General features: G+C 38.2%; 1 pseudogene across 1 annotated transcript; it reads right to left on the reverse strand.

Moving 5' to 3' along the window:
• Window positions 1–6738: 6738 nt before the first annotated feature.
• On the reverse strand, window positions 6739–8037 carry LOC148193808 (uncharacterized; annotated as a pseudogene). The gene is made up of 3 exons (XR_015782300.1): window positions 7327–8037; window positions 7198–7237; window positions 6739–7119 (listed from the first exon to the last, which is right to left on the reverse strand). The product of XR_015782300.1 is annotated as an uncharacterized LOC148193808 (transcript).
• Window positions 8038–8441: the final 404 nt, after the last annotated feature.

The raw sequence follows: 8441 nt of genomic DNA on the forward strand, positions 1-8441 counted from the left end.
CTCATCCACATTTGACATACACATCCTGCTTAATCTCACAATCACAATCATGATATCCTGCATTTGTTCACAAAGCTTGTGAATCACCTGTATAAGCATTTTAATGTGCACATCATCTCAACATCAATCAATCAATAAGCATCATTCAGCATTACTTATCACACAATCACAGTTAATAGCAAACCATCATAACAAACCAGGTGTTCAATAGAGTACATCAAACCCTAATCTAAAAACAAAAACAAATAAGTTCAGAAAACTTAAACCACAAAAGCATAATCATATGATAGCATTTATCAGTAAATGCTATCTCAGCTCCTCATCAGTCTGAGCTGTCCTCTGTATCTTTCTTCTTCCTCATCTTCATCATCTTCAAATGCATCATCATCATCAGCTTCATCTTCTTCCATCTCTCTAACTGAAGCTTCAGCTGCTCCAGCTCCTCCTCCATGCACTGGTTCCTCTGGCCAAGCTACCACATTATGGAATTCATCCATAGTCCACCTGTGGGCTGGAGGTGTATCATACATCCCCACAATCATCTCAGCAGTGGCCACCTGCCCTCTATGAATGGACTGCAACTGAGCACCTATAAGAGACATATACATGTCCCTCATCTGGAATGGTTCTGCTTCATGTGTCTCAGCAGATGTCTGGCTTGTGCTGGCCCTCTCTCTCTACGAGCACGACGTGGCGGAACTGGCTGAGCTGTTTCCTCACCTCCACAATACTGTCTGTAATAAGCCTCATAATAGATTTTCTTGGCCTCTCAAATGGTGGAGCAGAAGTGTCCACCCCAGCTATCTTGCAAAGGTGAGTGATCAAAGAGGGATGTCCTAGTGGTGCTTTGTTGTTTGAGGTATTGGCGCACACACTAATCTCATCAGCTATCACCTGCCCAATATTAACATTCAAGTTTCTGATAGCACAGTAGATGAATAGTGCCCTACTGAGAGTAATATCTGACACATGTGAACATGGCTGAATGTTGGCATGAGAAAACGCCATCCAATACTTTGCAAGAGGAGTCAAATCCGTCCTCCTAATGTTAACCACTGAGCCAGATCGATTCCTTTGGAAGTGTCCTCCAGGTATACACAGTACTCTCTCCACATCCTCATAATCAGCACCTTCCTCCATGCAAAGAGCAAACTGGCATTGCTCACCAGCCCACACAGTGTCCAGGAAGTTATTGATAGAATCAGGATCATACCTGATAGCATGGCCTCTAACATAGCCCAAATAATTCTCAGCTGGATAATCACCAATCTTCTTTGCATTGGTGTAAAATTCCTTTACCACAGCTATGTTGGCAGGTGCAGGATAGGTGGCTAGCTTTCCCCAGTCAAACACAAATACAAAACCATAGAACATGATGTTAATCATTAGTAAAACATAGAACACCATTCCTTTCGAAGCTAAACCACCGCTGAGGGCTAGAAGTTCCCCTCAGCGCCACCAGTGCCACATTCCAGATCACAAAAAATCAGAAAAACCAAATCTGACAGAGTGCCGCTCAGCGGCAGTTTACCCCTCAGCGGTAACTCTGCAGATTTTTGAAAATCTTGTTTTGAAGCTGTCCTAACTCCACCCAAATGCAATTTTCAGTTTTCTAGTTCATAATCATGCAGTTTAATCGGTTCAAACATCAAATATATCATCAAATCATGCATAGAAATCAAAACCCCTAAATATTCATGCTTTGACAATCACATTCAAATTCAAGAACCCTAGAATGAACAAAATGCATTTTACTTACTTGGGTGGAGATACTACATGCAATGAGAATGCTTCCAAGCTAGAACGCTCTCTTCCAACCCCAAACTTTGATGGCACACTAGTGAAAAAGTGAGTGGAAGAGAAATTTTCTTAAGAGGGAAGAGTGAAAAGATGTGGAAAACCTTGGAGAAGGTATGTGGGAGTGTTTGTGCAGAGAAAAACCTGAAAGTGTGAAAGAATACGCAGCTTAGGGTTTAAAAATACCCTAATGGGCTCGGGTCCCGCTAAGGGGAACTAAAGCCCATCTGCGAGAGTACGCTCAGCGGCACTTTCGTGATGTGCTCTTTTCCTTCTTTTCTTAACCTACGTGCCTCCCATACATGCCCCTCACTGGTTCCCTGTAATTCAATGTTTAAAATGCTTATGCAAACCCTAACTAAAATAAACAAACAAAAATATTCAATCAACTGGGTTGCCTCCCAGGTAGCGCTTGTTTAACGTCACGAGCCTGACCCAAAATCCACCAACACCCATCAATAGGTGCAAAATTTTCTTACCAACACCCATCAGTAGGTGTTACAAACATAGTATCCTTCAGTAGATACTTAACCACCTAGCATCCATCCTTCAGTAGATGCTATCTCCAACAAAATAGTTACAAAAATAGAGTCCACAAATTAAAAATTACACAGCCAAATCAAAAGTTTTTAAATCCACTGGGTTGCCTCCAGCAAGCGCTCTTTTAACATCATTAGCTTGACCCAATAAAGTTTAAGTTCCATCTTCTTTATAGTTGATGTTGTCATTCCACCAACTCCTCAGCTGTTTCCTGTGAACTGTTTTGGTCCTTCTAGAATATGGAGACTCTATCTCTATCATCTCCTTCTCTTTAAAGCCCTTCACAACTGATAACGGTTGAAAAACCATATTTTTATGCTTAAATTTGATACCAAAAGCAACCTTTAAGACTTAGAAACTAGCTTGAACTCATATTTTTGCTTTAGTTTTGAGAATAAGAGAGTTGAAAGTGCATTTAATGGTTTTGTGCAAGATTCCCTTGATTTTGTAGGCTAATTGAATGATTTGAAAGAAGAATTGAAATACCGAATGATTGGAGTGCTGAAAAGTCAACCAGAAACCAGAAAAGTCAACCAGTCAACCAGAAAAGTCAACCAGTCAACCAGAATGCTGAAAAACCAACCAGAACGCAGAAAAAGTCTGACCGAGTGGCGCTGAGCGGAAAAATACCGCTGAGCGGCACTTTTCGGGTGCCGAAATCATCGCTGAGGGGCAAAACAGTAGCTGGGGGGCAAAATGGATCATGCGCTAGTACCGCTCAGCGGTAAAATACCGTTGAGCGCCATTCTAAGTGGGCTTGGACCGGTTTTCTTTTGTTTTTATGGGCTTGGACTTGTTTTATGTTATTTTTATGCCCTATTTAAGGACTTGCACGTCCTAGGGTTTGTATCTTTGGCTGGAACGAAGTAAACACTCTCTCTTCCACCCCTTTGAAGGAGGATCTTGGATGCTGAGGCTTCCTCTTCACCTTTTTAGGGTTTTATCTTTCATTCTTTCATTGTAATTCATCTAGGTTCACCATGAATATGGTGAACTAAACTCTGTATGTTTGTTGGGGAATCAATGTAATCTTTTGAAGCTCTCATATATGGAATCTGTTTTTAACATCTTTTAATTAAGACTTATGCTTTCTTTCATCATTAGTTAGGGTTTTTCCTCTTTGCTTAATGCTTGCGTTGTTTAACTCATTCGATGCATGATTATTGGTTTTGTCGATACGGGCGCGTACGGGAAAGTCTAGATCCGGGGAATTTCTCCCAATATGATATTGGTTGTCGTTAAGCTCCTGCACTTATGAACTGATCATTAGGAATGCTAGGAATTGTATGAACTCGTGATTAGGGAGAAGCCTTCTTGAAAGGTACTTTAGAGAGTGGCATTAACAATGATGATTTGAATGTTGAATTCCTAAAATATATGAGAGTGGATAAGATGAAATTGACCCCAACAACATATTCATACATAAATTTCATTGAAAGTGTTTATCTTTTGCTTTTTGCCATTGATCAAAACTTCATGCATACATATTTAATTTTCGTCTTTTGCATATAAAATCCAAATATTTCGTCTTTAAGTCTTAGCTAATCAAGAAACCACATAACTAAACTAGGCCGTGAGTCCTTTGGGAAGAACGATACTTGGTCTTACCAAGTTTATTACTTGAACGATTCGGTCATACTTGCCGATTGAAAAACAAGTTTGTGACATCATATTTTGGTGTTCATAAATTTGTCCATCAACAACCCACAACTTGTTCTTGATTCTTACAGGTGTGCCAAGTTGGAGTCTTCTTTTCTCCCAGTCACGAGGAATTTCTCCTCCTCTTCCAATATTTTCTTCCTTGAATACCTGAAACAACAAACAATGGTTACCTGCAACCTTGAGATTTTCATCTTTACGGCTAGTCATGGGTGCATCTTGAAATGCAGCTTTATAACTAGCTTCTTCCTCCTGCTTGCGTCTCATCTTTGAAGACGTCTACCACCACTCTCTCCTCTCTGTCCTGGAGCACTACTATACCTTCATTTACATCAATGATAGCTTTGGCCGTTTTCATAAACGGTCTTCCAAGTATGATAGGTATCTTTTCTGTCTCCATCTTCATCACCACAAAGTCTGCCAAGAACTGAAGTTTGCCAACACAAACTATAATGTCCTTTGCAATCCCACATGGCTCCTTTGAAGATCCATCGGCCATTACTAGATTAACCTTTACAGGTTTCACTTTAACATTGCCGATTTGCTCCAGTAAAGAGTAAGGTACCAAGTTAACACTTGAACCTAAATCAAGGAGAGCTTTCTTCACCTTTTTCTTCCCTATGGTACAAGGGATAGAAAAACTGCCTGGATCTGTTGCTTTAGGAGGGAATGACTCTTTTTTAACAGTTATACACTCCTTTGCTTCATCATCTCTACGTCTTTTCTTTGTAGAGATGTTTTCATCAGATTTTGTGTAAACTATGATGTTTGCTGTAATATCTGTTCCCAAGGTGCTTCATTATCCACCATTCTGAATAATTCTGTGAAGGCCAGTTGTTTCCCTTGATGGATTGGAAAAGGAAAAGTACTTTTGCTCTCTATTTCTCTTCTCTCTTCTGTATCTAACTCAACTTTCTCATCATCAACACTCTTTACCACCTTGCACTCTTCTCTGGGGTTAACCTCAGTATTAGCCCCAAAATTTCTATTTGGCCTTTCTTCCAATTGCTTGGTAATCTGACCCATTTGAATCTCCAAGTTCTTTATAGCAGCTTCAGTGCTCTTTTGAGAAGATTCAGTTTTCTGTATGAATTGCTGAAGAGTTTCTTCCAACCTTGTTGATCTTTCATTAAGCATAGATAACTGTTGCCAAAAGGTGGGTTGCTGCTGCTGCTTATTATATTGACTAGCTTGCCCACTTTGTCCTTGACCAATGCTTGGGTGTGGTTTCCACCCTTGATTGTAATTCCCTTGACGGTATGGAAATTGATTGGCCATGAAATTAACGTCCTCTACAGCTTCAACTGGAAAGGCACATTGACCATTGATATGGTCACCTCCCACTAGTGGAAAAATCACATTTTATAACGTACAAAAATGAGCTATTATAACGTAGTTACTGGGGATATAGTTCTGGGCGATATAATAGGTCTGCGCATTTTATAACGTAGTAAAAATTTACGTTATAATAGCTTGAAGATATTATAACGTAGTTTCTAAAATCAGTCATAATATGCACAATTTATTATGACAAACTTTTATTAGCGTATTATAATGTAGATGTGTTTGTACGTTATAATATGTGGTTTATTATAACGTAGATATTTTTACCAATTATAATATGTTGATTTTGATAACTAACCTATTATAACGTACATTGTTTAGTACGTTATAATATATGCTTTTTTTAAAAAAAAAAATCATTATTACATTTAACATCCAATCAATTTCCCATCATTTTCCTGAACAAATTTATAATCAATCGAATCAATTTATAATCAATATAAATTCAAATGAATAAATTCAATTAAACTAACCAAATAAAATTTATTTCAAATATTAAAGTGTTTAATAATATTTAATACATTTCGTATACATAAAACTATATATTACATCCAAATATTATATATCAATATACCTACACTACTAAATTGTAGCCAAGTTTTTACACTCGAAAATCAGTGGATCTCTGCTCTTTGGTTTGAGAATCTGCTCTTTGGTTTGAGAATGACGTTGGTGTAAATGAGCAAGTCTTCAACTATCTGAAACTTCATACAAAAAGAAATAAATGAATATCAAACTAGTTAAAATGAGAAATTCACAAAAATAAGTCATAGTAGCCAAAAAGGAAAATAAGAACTGAAATAGGGAAATGCTGAATTATATATGTTAAATCTTGCAGTAGTAGAAAATATCAAGAAAATATTTAATAGGAATAAAACCATTAGAATCATGAAAAAAACAATCCTTCACCGAAATTGGTACTAAAACTCTATACAAAACTTCAAACCAAAATAAGGAAATATATATATTTGAATTTATTTTCTATCGTTCCTTCTATTTTCGAACGACAGTAGAAATAACTCGAGGGTAACTTTTCAAGCATCTCAAAGCCACAATATTAATAATTTAGTCTTCTGATTTCAAGGAAACACCAGGGGTGGCAGTATTGCACACTTTCACGATCAAGCCATATTTACCTTCAGAATTATCATTTTATAATATAAAATACATAAAGTTCCTAGTGAAATATAAAATTGTGGGCGTAAAAAGTTCATATGAAACTGAAACAAAGAGAGGGAAAGAGGGATTCATACCAATACAAAGGATAAAAAGATAAGGGAAAACAACGTTTCATTATGTAAGCTTTGTCTTGCCCAAGCTCCTGTAACAACAGCAAGATTAAAAGTTACATGAGCATTCCTACCATGTAGCAATGAAACAAATAAAATATGTATATAAAAAAAAAATAAGCAATTATACCACTAATCATGCCGACAGACAACCTGAACAACTGAACTCCATGTAGCATGAAAGTAGAGTTCAAATCAAACAAACGTAAAACAATTACAAATATTATTTGAATATCCTTGTTAAAGGAAAAGAAAAGGAACCTTCTACACAAAAGGTTATATAAACAAGAGTAGCACCAATTGCATTGCATACAACTACCAGTAACCCAAAAGCCAATCGCATGGAAATTGTTTCTACATAAATCAGACAGCTTTTCTGAGCTCTAAATGGCAACATATACCTATCCCCCACCATCACGGCTCATTAGAAATTGAGTGGATCCACCTCCAAAGAATAAGCAAGGCATAGGTACAAGCACATACATCAGAGCTACAGGAGCAATATTCTCACCATTAATTTTTTAAACAAATATACAAGACATTTCCAGTTTAAAAGACTCTAACTAACCTGATAACATGGGCGACCAATTGTTATATATTGCACATGCCTGCCACACCAAATAAAAAGTAAATGGTAATACATTTAACACTTGCTCTCTCAAAAGGTCAGATGACTCATTTCAATCAGAGTTGTTACCCTGCTGCCACCACCGGCCACTGCAACTTCAATCCTTTCCCTTCACCATGTATGTCGTTTACACCTCTATCAATATTCTCAACAGTCTCAACCGCCTTCTCATTCAGCAATAAAATCACCATTTCAACTTCCTTTGCTTCCTCACGCAATTGAAGAATACTTGATTCCAAAGCCGCTACTTTCTCCTCAGATTCTCTAAGTGCCTCCTCCAACTTCAATTTTTGCTTAACCAATTCTTCCAACTTAGATTTTTTTCTCAGCAGTAACCTTCTCCAATTCCACCAACTTCTGTTTGAAACCATTGATCTCCTTCTCCTTTTCATCAACCCTATCTCTCATCTCCTCCTCAAACCTAATCCTCTTGTTCCTTTCCTCAATTTCCTTGGTTTCCAGAACTCCAATCTTTCTCTCCAAATCCCTAACCCTAACCGCACCCTCTGCCTTCACCTTCTTCAAAGCTGTCAGCTCCTTCTCTAGAGACTCAACCAACGACTCCTTCTCCCCTAAATCCTTCCTCAATTCAGAAGCATCCGCCCTCGCCTCCTCCGACGCAGTCATCTCTGATATCAAATCGTGCTGTAGCCTCGCCACGTCCGTCTCTAGGTCCGCTGCCCTCGCCGCGATAACCTGTGCCGCAACAACATCCTTCAAATCAACGTTTAATCGGTGGAAAGGGATTATAATCGGTAGAATGTGATTATAATCGGTGGAAATGTAGAAAATGATGTTTCAATCGGTGGAATCGAAGGTAAAGGCGAAAAAGATGAAGGTATGTGAGAAACCCTAGCAGTAGATGTGGTTGGATGATGAGTGAAGCGAAAATGCATATTTCTGAAGAGAAATGGAGACTTACGGCTTAAGAACTCTCGAGAGAGTGAGAAGCTTCAGCTGCTCGCGAGGGTGAAATGAGTAAATTTGTCGAAATGAGAGTGTTTCTCGCGAGAGAGAAATGTTGAATGAAGATGTGGCTCATTACAATCGAGAAAGGTGACGGTGCCCCTACGAGTTGGGGTTTCAGTCTGAAGAAAGTGTGGCGTTGAGAAAGAAGGAATAAGTCATTAGGTTTTGAAAAGTGAAATGCTTAGAGAAATTGTAACAAAAATCTATATCTACGT

The sequence above is a fragment of the Vigna umbellata genome, chromosome 9 (genome assembly GCF_029865625.1).
Source record: "Vigna umbellata cultivar VRB3 chromosome 9, Vumbellata_1.0, whole genome shotgun sequence".
Taxonomy (NCBI): Eukaryota; Viridiplantae; Streptophyta; class Magnoliopsida; order Fabales; family Fabaceae; genus Vigna; species Vigna umbellata.